This window comes from Podarcis erhardii (assembly GCF_964252035.2).
Source record: "Podarcis erhardii genome assembly, chromosome: 3".
NCBI classification, from domain to species: Eukaryota; Metazoa; Chordata; class Lepidosauria; order Squamata; family Lacertidae; genus Podarcis; species Podarcis erhardii.
Genome location: NC_138507.1, coordinates 15,003,347 through 15,015,283, shown reverse-complemented (window position 1 = coordinate 15,015,283; position 11,937 = coordinate 15,003,347). Strand labels below are relative to the sequence as shown.

At 46.7% G+C, this 11,937-nt stretch overlaps 1 long non-coding RNA gene across 1 annotated transcript; it reads left to right on the top strand.

Annotated features, from left to right (window-relative positions):
* Positions 1-7,430: 7,430 nt before the first annotated feature.
* Positions 7,431-11,379, top strand: LOC309337629. Its single transcript, XR_014154457.1, has 3 exons — positions 7,431-8,743; positions 8,989-9,116; positions 11,279-11,379. It is a non-coding gene; the product is annotated as an uncharacterized lncRNA (long non-coding RNA).
* Positions 11,380-11,937: the final 558 nt, after the last annotated feature.

The window sequence follows — 11,937 nt, the reverse complement described above, 5'->3', positions numbered from 1 at the left end:
AGGTAAATGCACAAGAATTGTTGCACTGGTTTTTAAAACTCTGTTTTAAACACGCACAAAAATGTTGAAAGAGAAGCTCTAACGGGAGCACAACTTTCAGTGTCCTGTCTACTACTGTTTACAGTCTAGGGATCAGTTCCAGAGCAAGGTTACTAAAAACACTTGGGAACAATCCAATGCTGGGTCAATAGTCATGCAGGGTCAGAACAGGGGCGTTAAAAGTGGCTGAATCAATCATTCTGGATGAGAGCCAAAGAAACGAGCTGACATGGAAGTTGGGCCAAGTCAACAAGCAGGAACTTGAAACTAGTTCAAAGTTCCAGATATGCTGAAGTAGAAGAAGCACAGTAGCAGACAGATGGTGTACCTCCTGGAAGCACAGCTTTGCTTCCTGCTAGGTAGTTGTACTGCAGAATCCCTGGTTGCCAACAGGAAGCAAACAACACTGAACAACGGAGGGTGAGAGGTGTTACAAAAATTAGCATCAGGCCTTTTCTATCTTGTTTCCAATGCCTGCCAAAAACCTTTCTATTCCAGCAAGCCTACCCAGGCGTGTCATTTTAACATGGAATTTTATTACGTTCAATTGTTTGAAAACTGCTGATTTTGTTTCTGTTTTAAAATGTTACGCCGGCTTGTTTTTAATGTTTGCTTGCATCTGAATTTTGAGATGAGTAGGTGGATCTTTGAAAGCCCTCGGAGTTCTTCTGATGAGCAAGCGTTGCATGCATGTTGTTGTTGTTATTGTTGTTGTTGTTGTTTAGTCGTTTAGTCGTGTCCGACTCTTCGTGACCCCATGGACCAGAGCACGCCAGGCACTTCTGTCTTCCACTGCCTCCCGCAGTTTGGTCAAACTCATGCTGGTAGCTTCGAGAACACTGTCCAACCATCTCGTCCTCTGTCGTCCCCTTCTCCTTGTGCCCTCCATCTTTCCCAACATCAGAGTCTTTCCCAGGGAGTCTTCTCTTCTCATGAGGTGGCCAAAGTATTGGAGCCTCAGCTTCAGGATCTGTCCTTCCAGTGAGCACTCAGGGCTGATTTCCTTCAGAATGGATAGGTTTGATCTTCTTGCAGTCCATGGGACTCTCAAGAGTCTCCTCCAGCACCATAATTCAAAAGCATCAATTCTTCGGCGATCAGCCTTCTTTATGGTCCAGCTTTCACTTCCATACATCACTACTGGGAAAACCATAGCTTTTACTATATGGACCTTTGTTGGCAAGGTGATGTCTCTACTTTTTAGGATGCTGTCTACCTGGAGGAGGAACTGGTACCTGGAGGAGGAACCGGCAAGCCACTCCAGTATCCCTGCCAAGAAAACTCCATGGACAAAGACAACAGGCATGTTGTTATATACAGCAAATAAATACGCCATGAACTGTATAGATTTGTGACTGAAGAGTTTGTGTGTTAGGCCAATTGGCAACTTCTGGGAGGTACTAGGACAAGGAAAAAGGATGAGAGGGATTAGAGGGAGGGAACACATCCTCACCTGAGCTGAAAGCCAGGGAACTGCTACATTCACAGGGAATGAGACTAGCTTCCCATTTTTCTCAGGAGATGTAGTTCTGTTTGGTGCCTAAGTTTGGGTATCAGGCACCCTGAAAAGCGTATGTTCCAGTATTCCCTATTATGAAGGGGAAGGTCTCAGGGGCTTTTGAGCTTTGCAGATGGAGATGTTTGGACTCTGTTGCGCTCTTGATGGTGCCATTGAGATTTCAAGGGGCTCCACATTTGTAACTCAGAAAAGAATGAATTATTCTTCAGGTCTATTTGGAAACTCTGTCGCCCTTGGTGAACCTATTCTGAGATCACCAACACTAGTGACGACATTGTGTTCTTACTAATTGGCCTGGAAGCTATTTTCTGTTATGGTTAGAAAACAGGAAGCTCTCTCCTATCCCATATTTGCCTAATCCAGTATCGTTTACTCTGACTGCTTGCAGCTCTTCCAAATCTCAGGCAGTCACTGCCTAGTAGGTCCTTTTCAGCTTTTTCAGTGGGGATTGAAGCTGCATCCTTTTGCATCCAACACATCTAAGGAAGGAATAATCTGTCAGTTTTGTTACTCTGATTTTTTCATTTTCCCAGTCTTAAATTCAGTTTGCAACATTTCTGCAGCATGTTGTTGTTGTTAAAAAGCAGAATATTAGAGCGGATTTCTCCCAATAAACACAATTTTGTACACATTCTCATCATATGTACATTTTGTAAAGATTTCTTGGCTGGAGAACTGTATTGCAAAATTCAGCTAAATGAAAATTTCCATGGATGGCTGTGTTTTGGTCCCCAGACTGTTTTTGAAGGCACCAATTTGTTAGATTCAGGTTTTATGGTGAACTGAATCAAACTTCTTCCCCATCTCTGTTCCCATTCAACTGTAGCCCCTGGAGCAGTCCCAGCAAGCAGGACTCCAGATTTCATAGGTTTGCTGTGAAAACTGTAGGTTGTTGATCACAGCTTCATCTCTTGAATGCATTAAAGGTGACATTTGAATTTAAACTCAGTAGCTAGATGGATTTTCCAAGCTGGGAATGATTTTTCTCATTGAAATAGGGAAATGCTGATACTGGAAGTCAGAGCCCTAGACTAACAACTGGGGATCTGAGAAAGGAAAAACAATCACTTCCCAGCCCACTGTTGATGGCATGAACTGATGTCTTTCATCAGGTTCAATGTAATATTTAGATAATAGTTACCTTTGTCTTGGGAGGGTGGTAGAATACATCAAATGAAAAACCCTATCAGTTCAAAAATAATATTAAGTTGCAATGAACCAGCTTAATAAAATATAAACCGCAAAGTTGGGTTTGTTTGTTTTTTAATCAACTTCTCTCTCTGACACTAAAAAGAAATTAAGATATTTTGGGAGAGAAGGTTTCGTTTCATTTCATTTAGTCACCTTGGGCTCCTTTGGGATGAACAGTGGGATAAAAATTTAAGAAATATATGAATGCAGGTAAAATTCATAGGAACATCAGTTTACTGGCTACTACACACAGAGGGGAGCTGTGTGGTGGAGCCAATGTCACAACCAGGGCTCTGCCAGCTTACTCAAGCCAAGGCAGGAATGGGGAGTTTTTCCTCCATTCCCCCATTGTTATTGGGCTTTTGTTTTTGTTTTCACTATTTCCCTTTGTATTGACATGAATAAGAGCAGGAATATCTACCCCAGGATCCTGACCCATGAGTTTGCCAGGGAAACAACTGGGCTTTATTCAAAACCACCCTCAGCATGTTCCAGCATGTTACCTTTTGGGGTAAGCCAGTGGGAAAACCACTGGTAGTAAACCTTTGCACATGGAGCTTTCCATGGGTGTACCAGGGGTATGGACTTCCCCTGCATGCAAAGACAGCCTGTGGAAATTGAGCGGACAAGGCCAATAGTGGGTCCAACAGTCAAGAAAGCAGTTTCTGCATGTGCTGTGGAGAGAAATGAGGGGCTGATGGGGCTCGTAAACCTGAGAAGGTAGCCCGTCTAGGAGAAGAAAAACTCTGATCCTAAACCTCCACTGCCTTCGGGAGAAGAAAAGGCTAGGGAGTAAACCTTACACAAATCCAGAGTGTAGTCCCTAATATGGTTCCAGCAACTCCTGGAGCCAAGTTGGTGCCAACCGTACTGCTCTGCTTCCTTTTGGACCACATCAGCGAGACTGAGAGATAAATAACTACCTGACATTCAGAAGACATCTTAAGGCAGCCCTGTTCAGGGAAGTTTTTAATCTGTGATATTTTAATGTATTTCTGGTTTTTATGGAAGCCGCCCAGAGTGGCTGGGGAAACCCAGCCAGATGGGCGGGGTACAAATAATAAATTATTATTATTATTATTACTGAGAGAGGGGTTGTCATCTGGGCAGCCCAGGACCTCCATACACACTGCCCAGGCTTGCACCCCAGAGAGGTTACTTTGATCCTGCTAACACAATGGTTTGACTTCACACCTGGAGGTGCACTGTCTCTCAAGACAGACTGAAGCCAACAACTACCACCAGGAGTCTCCAGGATAGACTTGTTGCCCTGCTCTTCCACCCTATCCTAACTTCTCTTAGCTAGCCTTTGGCTGACTTTGGGATTGTTCTGTAACTAGGTCTCAAATTTACTGTATAATTGCCATTATATAGCAAGGGGCATTATTATTGATTCAATGAGATCAATAGCACTCCAGCAATATTTTGCAGCTCTAGAAAGTTTTTCTGTAGTGTACTAGCAAACACATATTTCTGTAGCAGCCAGGCACACACAGAAAATACAGCATGCTCAAAGGAGGAGCTATCCAAGCTGCTGGGAAAATATTAAACGATTGCAAGATTTATATGGAGAGAAATGGTACTGAGGCATCTTAAATTTACTGACTATATACGGAGTGAAAATATAAATGCGTCACACAGAAAAAAGGAGAGGAAAATGGTAGCTATCAGAAGCACCACAAGGAGTTTTGAATTTCTAACATAGATGACATGAATTTCCTCTGCAGACTGGGACGAAGAAAATAAAAATGGTTTAAAAAGAATCATAATTTGCCTCAATTCTGAAGATGGGCCTTTTTACTTATTGACAGGTGGGTTTAAAGAGTGAGAACACTATAGTCCACACAAAACCTTGTGTCCCTTTCACTGTCATTAATCATGAACTGCGGTATGAAACTTCAAGGAACAAATGCAGGCAGTCATATTTGTTTGTTTGTGTACCGTATATATAGCTTGTTCTTCGTTGAATATTTTCAATCCCAGAGCAGCGGGGGGGGGGGGGGATAATAAAAATAAAGACAGAAAGACAGCAAAACACACACACAAATTAACTAAATTAATTAAAAGGTCAGCAAGCAAAACTACAGCAACAAAAATTAAAATTAAAAGATCTAGGTAAGACACAAGGATCATCTAGTTCAGCCCCCTACTATGCAGGAATCTCAACTAAAGCATCCATGACAGATGGCCAACCAGCCTCTGCTTAAAAACCTCCAAGGAAGGAAGTGACTTTTTATCATATGTGGTGGGAATGTAGATAAGTTAAAAAATATTGGGAAATGATATACAATGAATTGGGAAAAAATGTTTAAAATGACATTTGTAAAAAAAAAAAAACCAGAAGCATTTCTGTTAGGGGCTGTAGGACAAGACCTGCCAAGAAAGACAAAGAACTTATTTATGTATGCTACAACAGCGGCAAGAGTCTTGATAGCACAAGGATGGAAGAATGAGGAAATCCCAACAAAAGAACAGTGGCAAGAAAAATTGACGAGTTACGCAGAGCTGGCTAAATTGACAAATTGCTGGACAAGCACAACTGTGGCTTTAAGGAAGAATGGGAGCTTTTTACAAATTATCTAAAAAGACAACAAAATGAATTGGACTCCTTGGCAGGTTTTGAATAAACATACACAAATTTATTGGTTGATAACATGGTAGATAGATAATGTAAGGATATGTATAACTTCATAACTTGCAGAGAATAATGTGTGCTGAGAAATCAGAGAAAGGAGCTGAGGGGGGAAGCGAGGGTTTGAAGGGGGAATAATGAATATAATATGTTTTGATAATTTGCTATGTTGAAATTGTTAATAAAAACACTTTTTTTAAAAAAAAAATTCTCTAAGGAAGGACAGCCTGCCACCTTCCAAGGGAGTCCATTCCATGGCTCAACAGTTCTCACATCAGAAAGTTCTTCCTGATGTTTAGTTGGAATCTCCCTTCTTGTAACTTGAAGCTATTGGCTCAGGTTCTGTCCTCTGGAGCAGGGCATATTATTGGGCCCTGATCAGATCCAGCCAGCATAAAGGTAAAGACAATGGTAAATGATGATGGAAGCTACATATAACCTTGCCCAGCAACCACTACTGGAAGGCCACAGGTTCCTCACCCCTGCTATACAATCTCTTCTTATTTACTCCCATCACTGTTTAATAAAATATCCCCCTCTAAAGATGAGCTTTCTAAAATAACAATAGCAAAATAATTTCCTCTTCTGTCAGTGGCTCTTTAGCCAGTGAAATTACTTGTTGGCATTTTTCGCCTCGAAGCAGCAGGTCCCCCGTTACAAACAATTTTTAAATGCCAAGCCTATAAAATAAAATAAAAATAAAAAGAGGGAGAGCAATGCGACAATCGCCTTTTGAGTTCAGTTTACTGCATGAAACAATGTCATTGAGTCTGATGTTGCATCTGAGTTGTAAAGAAATGCTGATTCAAAAGAGGGGCTTGTAAGTGCACGCGGAAGAGCCGTTATATGATAATCTATGGCGCTTTGCACCTGACAAACCCTTCCCATTGCAGCATGCTAAATAATGCATGCATATATTTTTCAAAGGAGATTAAAACACTGCTTTAAAAATTAATCCAGGGAATTTATATCTCGGCGTATTGGTTGAAATAAATGCTTATGGAGTATAATGGAGAATGCAGCCTGTCTTCTGATTAGCTCCAGACATAAAAGTGAGCTGGTGGCTCAGACCCTGGTTGAAAGAGAGAGAGATGTGTGCCTTGTTAGAGGGCATGGTTTCATAAGAACTCCCTAAGTCCTAGAGACTCTGCTGGTCTTTCCTATTCACAGGCGGGAGGTTTCAATCGGGATCTGGCAGCAGCACAAGAGGCAGGAGTAAACATCAGGAATAAGGAGATCATAGGGACAGGGCCGTCTTAAGTACTGTAGTTTTCGCTCTATAAGACGCACCAGACCACAAGACCACCTAGCTTTTGGAGGAGGAAAACAAGAAAAAAAAATATTCTGAATCTCAGAAGCCAGAACAGCAAGAGGGATCGCTGCGCAGTGAAAGCAGCAATCCCTTCTTGCTGTTCTGGCTTCTGGGATAGCTGCGCAGCCTGCATTCACTCCATAAGACACACACACATTTCCCCTTACTTTTTAGGAGGGAAAAAGTGAGTCCTATAGAGCAAAAAATACGGTATATCCAGCGCCATGGTACAAAGATCCCTTTGCCCCCCCCATTTCCCAAAGTTGCTGACCATTTTATGGCACTTCCAGCAGCTTTGCAGGTCTGCAGGAGGGAGACAGCGGCTGGAGGGCGGCTCCTCCGGCAGGGAAGAGGTGGCGGTTCCAGGCACAGCGCTGCTTCAGCGAGGCGGGTGATGGCGGCGAGCTGATGCTGGGAGTCGCCGCGTCCAGCCTCCACCCCTTCCCTGGCGCCCTCCAGAACTTGGCACCCTGGCGCCCTGCGCCACTTGCCTCTATGGGCAAGATACCTCTGCATAGGGACAGTGGGAGCCACTCAGAGCCATCACATCAATTTAAAGTTCCAAGGACTATGAACCACCAAATATCTCCATGACAATAGAATAGATGGGCATAAACAGTAGGGTGACAGGTCACAGAGCACTACCTATGAGACAGCCAATAGCCTTTCAAGAACACATGCAATAGAATTGTAGCGCTGGAAGGGACTCTAGTTCAACCCACTGCAATGCAGGAATCTCAACTGAAGCATCCATGGCATATGGTCATCCAGCCTCTGCTTTAAAACCTCCCAGGAAGGACAGTCCACAAATTCCCGAGGGAGCCTTTTCCGCTGTCCAGCAGCTCTTACTGTCAGAAAGTTCTTCCTGATGTTTAGTCGGAATCTCTTTTCTTGTAACTTGAAGCCATTGGTTTGGTTCTACCCACCAGAGCAGGAGAAAACAAACTTGTTCCCTCTTCCATGTAACTGTGACGAATCAGCCAGCCCAGCCAGCTCCCAGTGAAGGAAGTAGACAGGAAGAGAGAGGGTTAACTGCCAGACAAGATGAGGATACCCTAGTGCCAACTCCCCTGCCCTTAGGAATGCCAGTTGATAAGAGAATGGTGGAGGGCGAGCCAGCCTTGGAAGAGGTTGGAACTGATCCAGTCTCTCCCTGGAGCCAGTGTATGGGGGGCTTGCTGGACGGGAAGCAAAAAAGATGTAAGCTTCATAAGTTCACTTTCTGTTTTAGAAAACGGAAGGGACCCTTAGAAGGGTCATCTTGATTCATGATGGCAGAGGCTGTGTTAATGCCGTCCGGAGTGATCTGTTTGTTTTGACTATAAATCATCCTTTTTAATTAACTGCGCTCACTGTGTTATCAAGCCGAGGGCTGGACTCCTGACAGTAACAGCCCTTGAGATATTATATCTCCTCTTTTCTAGGCTAAACATACCCAGCTCCTCCAACCGTTCCCCATAAGGCTTTGTTTCCAGACCCTCTATCATCTTGGTTGCCCTCCTCTGCACACATTCCAGCTTGTCAATATCCTTCTTAAATTGTGGTGCCCAGAACTGGTGTGCTGGTCCCATAGGTTACTCGAGAGGTGAGGTCCAAGTCCGGTCTGTGGTGAAAGGTGCAATGTGGAGGCAGTCCATAGCAGCTGAAGCTGGGTGCAGGGCAGGGAGTCAGGTGAAGTCAGGAACTCTGGCAGAAAAGCAGGACAGGGTTCAGGCAGGAACTAGCAACCAACAATGTTGCTCCCACAACTTGGGACTGGGGCTTGGGACCGGCTTTTATCTGCCCCGAGGCATAGGGCGGCTCCGATCCTCTGGTGACTTGCCTCTCCTTGCCTGGAGGCAAGCACTCCTCCTGCGGGAACTTAGTTCCCTCTGCCTCTCTGGCCTGAGCCTCTGTAGCTCAGGAGAGGCTGGAGGGTTACCGGACCCAGAGGCAACCTCAGCTTCCTCTGATGGGGCTGAGAGTGGAGCACCTGCAAGCAATGGGTCCTCCATCACCTCAAGAGCCAGAGCAGACTCAGCTGATGCCTGCACCTGAGGATCCAGCACAGGTGAGGACCCTTCAGGCTCATGCCCCAGCCCCGGCAGGGAATCCTGTGCAGGCTGGGATCCCTCAGGTTCAGCATCCGAGTCCGAATCCCAGGCCATCACAACTGGACACAGTATTGCAGGTGTGGTCTGAGCAAGGCAGAATAGAGATGGGTGTCATTAAAGTTGGTTTCATGTGTAATAGGAGCACAGAAATTGATGTTAATAAAGTCTCTCGTCCTCTTTGTGCATTTGCATGAACTCGCAGGGATTAGAAGTGTGTGGAATGGCAGAGGCACATAGGCTGGCCCTGCCAGCAATATCCTGCTGTGTGCTGGCTCCCCTCAGACCTTTGCACAGTGGATACAAAGGTTTGAAGGGGACTTCTAGGTAAAAGTAAAGGTAAAGGTAAAGGACCCCTGGATGTTTAAGTCCAGTCTGTGATGGCCTGGGAATCCGATTCAGAGGCTGAACCGGAGGAATCCCAGCCTGCACAGGAGTCCCTGCCTCCAGGGCTGGCTGAACTGGGGCAGGGCCTTGATTCTGAAGCGCCTGCACCTGTGCCGGGTCCTCAGGAGCAGGCACCAGGTGAATCCACTCTGGCTCTGGAGGTGGTTGAGGACTCAGTGCCTACAGGTGAGTCTCCCCCTGGGTCCAGTAACTGCAGAGGCTCAGGGCAGAGAGGCGAAGGGAACTGGTTTCTCCCAGGAGGAGTGCTCGCCTTAAGGCCAGGAGAGGTGGGTCTCCTGGGGGCCGCGACCGCCCCTGGCCTCAGAGAAGATAAAGGCCAGTCAGCCCGATCCCAAGTTGCGGGAGCAACGTCATTGATGAGCTGTTTCGGCCAGCATCCAGTCCTGTTTCCCCCAGAGTTCCGGTCCTTGTCCGGCTTCCCTCTGTGGACCCCGCTTCGCCCGAGGAGGACTGTCTGCCGACCCTCAACTCAGGTCCTGGACCTCGCCCCACGGTAACCTTCCCCCCCCCCCGGACCAGCACACAGTCAAAGGCAACTATGGGGTTGCGGTCTCATCTCGTTTTCAGGCCGAGGGAGCCGGCGTTTGTCCACAGACAGTTTTCCAGGTCATGTGGCCAGCATGACTAAACCGCCTTGGACTTCTATGTGCTTTAGACACATAGACACCCCTGTCCTTTTGGGAAGCTTGATAAGGCAAGGTCCCCAATTCCCCAGGGGATTCTAAGTACAGTGGTACCTCTGGTTACGAATGCTTCTGGTTACAAGCTCCGCTAACCCAGAAGTAGCTGCTCCCGGTTGCGAACTTTGCCCCAGGATGCGACCAGAAATTGTATCATGGAGGCTTGTGCACAGTGGGAAGCCCCATTAGCGAAAGCACGCCTCAAGATAAGAACGGTTTCGCCTTAAGAACGGACCTCTGGAATGAATTAAGTTCGTAACCAGAGGTACCACTGTATATTCAAACAAATATTTGTGTTCAGCGTGTGAAGGTCTGAGAGTAGCCACAGCACTTGGAGACATGGTAGGGGGCCTGCATGCATGTTCCTATCCCTCTATAGCTCTTTAACCTCAGTGGCGTAGCGTGGGTTGTCAGCACCCGGGGCAAGGCAGGTAATTTGCGCCCCCTAACCCGGGGCAAGGCAAGTAATTTGCGCCCCTAACCCCTAACCTGCTGCCACTGCCAGCTTCTTCTTGCTGCTGCTTTGGCTGGTCGGGTGTGGTTCTCTCCCGCACTCAGCGCTGCGCTGGGCAGCCGCTGCACTGTCCCTCCCCCAGATAGTCCCTCCCTCGCGCTCTCTCCGCTCCGCACCGCACTGCACCGCACCGCACCGCACTGCAACGCAACGCAACGCACGCCTGGCACCCTCCCCCTCCACAGTGGGCAGCGAAACGGGCAGCTTGGATCGGATTCGCACAGCCAGCACTGCAGGCAGCTTGGATCGGATTCGCACAGCCAGCACTGCAGTGAGAGAGAGTGAGTGAGCCAGGTAGGGGCAGAGAGCTGCGAGTGCAAGCGCACCCCCCCCCCAAATGTTGCGCCCGGTGCGGCTGGCCCCCCTGCACCCCCCACGCTATGCCACTGTTTAACCTTCACAGGTTTAGACAAACTCCCACCGAGGGTTAATATTACTCAATCACAAAATCACAAAGGGAGAAATCTTTGTCCTCTGTTATCCCCACCATGCTGACACAGGCTATTCATCCCCTAGTCACTCACTGAAGCACCTGGGTTCCAGTCCTTTCCAGGGATGTTTAACTGCTCTGGCCATGTCCTGGCTTGAACTGTAGAACAGCTGAGCTATTAGTCATTGTGACTAAGTTTTGATGGATTCTGCCCATGGTGAAAGACAATAATAAGGTTGTCTATTAGTGAGGTACTATAGGGGACCTTGCATGAAATATGAAGGGCTTTATCTATGCTGGCTCCGACACGGTTCATCGGGACTATGTCTTGCTGAGTCAAACCACAAAGAGCTTTTGGCTCACCGAAGGAATTGTACCACCTGAAGCTGCTTCATCCTCGTTCTTCTGAACCAACGAGCCAAGGAATGTAATGAGGGGAGAATGATGAGGATGGAGAGAGCAGGAGAAATGACAAGGGAGGTCTTCATTTCAGCAAACAGTGAAAGAATAGATCCATGTAGGCGAAAGGATGTAGAGAAGAATGGGAAAAAGCAAACAAACCACATGTAAATAATAAAATAAAATAAAACAAGGAAACAATCCTAGCATACAGTGCTTCATTGCTCTTGTGGGCACTTTATGTCACAGAAAATGTGCATGCAAACTCCCCCCCACCCCCCGCTATATTGAATCTGCCTGAAATGGGGAGCTGCAAAAATTCAAATGTGTTAACAGTGTATCTGGCTTGTAAGCACTGCATTCTGTTCCTAATTTCAGCAGGCAGACTTCACAAAGTTGGAAAATATTAAAGGTAAAGGTAAAGGGACCTCTGAACATTAGGTCCAGTCATGACCGACTCTGGGGTTGCGGCACTCATCTCGCTTTATTGGCCGAGGGAGCCGGCATACAGCTTCCGGGTCATGTGGCCAGCATGACTAAGCCGCTTCTGGCAAACCAGAGCAGCACACGGAAATGCCGTTTACCTTCCCACCGGAGCGGTACCTATTTATCTACTTGCACTTTTTTGTGCTTTCGAACTGCTAGATTGGCAGGAGCAGGGACTGAGCAACGAGAGCTCACCCCGTCGCGGGGATTTGAACTGCCGACCTTCTGATCGGCAAG